The following is a 1,555-nucleotide window of genomic DNA, read 5'->3' on the forward strand; positions in this document are numbered from 1 at the left end:
GCCTGGCTGGCAGGGGTTGGGGGGGTCTGGGTATGGCAGGTAGTAGAGGGGGGTGCCCCAAGACTCAGCCAGAGGGTGGCCCTGGGTGCAAATCCAGGCTCCCCGTGGGCGGGCGATCCCTAGCAAGCTGCTTATCTCTGAGCTTGTTCACTTTTCTATAAAATCAGGAAATGATAGTACCCAGCTCCTAGGCTTGTGTAGAAAGTGGCATTTAGGAATACCTGACTGTATGTTTTCTCTATGACTTAAAAACTTTTTATTGAAATAAGTGCACTCAACACCTATGTATCCTCACCCAGGTTCGCCAAACGGTAACATTCTATTTACCTCTCTCTTTACATATTATGGTGATTACAAAACCATGTGCGGGTACCTTACAGACATCATTGCCCTTCACCCTGAAACACTTCAGGACAGATCTGATATGTGACCACAGGACAGTCATAAGCGTCAGCAAATTTAATATTGAAACGGCCCTTCTTATCTGACGATACACATTCACATTTCAACAAGTATCTCACTGTTTTATTTCTCTGGTCCCATGATTCAGTCTCAGACATACTGCAATCTGCTGCCACATCTCTGCAGACTCCCTTATAATCTGCAGGATTTCTTCAGTCTTTCCTCGTCTTTCAGGAGCCTGAGGCTTTTCCAGGTGGCAGGCCAGCTGAGTTCCTGAAAGTCGCTCCGTGTGGGTCAGCCCGATGTTTCCACGTGATTAAACTCAAGTTATGACCTCAGTGAAGTGGGTGATGGTAACTGATCACCTGGGTAAGGAGCTGCCTACACGTTTCCTCCTCTGGGAAACCATGGTTTTAGAAATGTCGCTAGTATTTAGGAAGGCTCAGAGACAGTCAGTTTTAGAGTTTTGTTTTTGTTTTAGGTGAGGCAACTCTTGGTTGACCTCACAGATTGCGAGGACCTTGTCAGCTTACAATCCCTTACTTATTTTATTTTTTATGCCTATAGCACCTGGTCTTCCTAGGTGGTCTCCCATCCAAGTACTAACCAGGCCCGACCCCGCTTAGCTTCAGAGATCAGACAAGATTGGGTGCGTTCAGGGTGGCATGGCCGTAGGTAGTTTTAGAGTTTTTATAGGGGTACACAGCTCCTGGAGCATCTGGCTTCCTATCTGTTGACACACAGGGAAACTGAGGCCCAGAAGAGACCAAGGCCAGGTTCGAGTGGGCTCCTCTTGCTCCTCCCTCCCCGTGGTCATTCCCAGGACTCAGGAAGTAGGGGCAGCTAGGGAGCGCCAGAGACCGTTATGTTGGGCGTCACCTTCAATGTGGCCCCAGCATTCTGCTGCCATCACCCCAGAATCCCCTTTGGAAGAGCAGGTGGCCAGGGTAACTCAAGCCAAGAGAGCAGGTGCATGCCCGCCTCAGTCACACCTGCACGAACACCAGGTAGCTCACCTGCAGCAGGTGGTGGCTAAACCTTGCCCCTCCCTCCCAGCCCTGCTGGGGACCAAACACCAGAGTTGCGGGGGGCCCCTGCTGCTCTTGATCATAACTCACCCCTACAAACTCTTGATGCACCTGAACCACCATCA

The 1,555-nt window shown here is 50.2% G+C and overlaps 1 pseudogene; it reads right to left on the reverse strand.

Moving 5' to 3' along the window:
* Positions 1-960: 960 nt before the first annotated feature.
* Positions 961-1,079, reverse strand: LOC118603222 (annotated as a pseudogene).
* Positions 1,080-1,555: the final 476 nt, after the last annotated feature.

This window comes from Rousettus aegyptiacus, unplaced genomic scaffold (assembly GCF_014176215.1).
Source record: "Rousettus aegyptiacus isolate mRouAeg1 unplaced genomic scaffold, mRouAeg1.p scaffold_m13_p_5, whole genome shotgun sequence".
NCBI classification, from domain to species: Eukaryota; Metazoa; Chordata; class Mammalia; order Chiroptera; family Pteropodidae; genus Rousettus; species Rousettus aegyptiacus.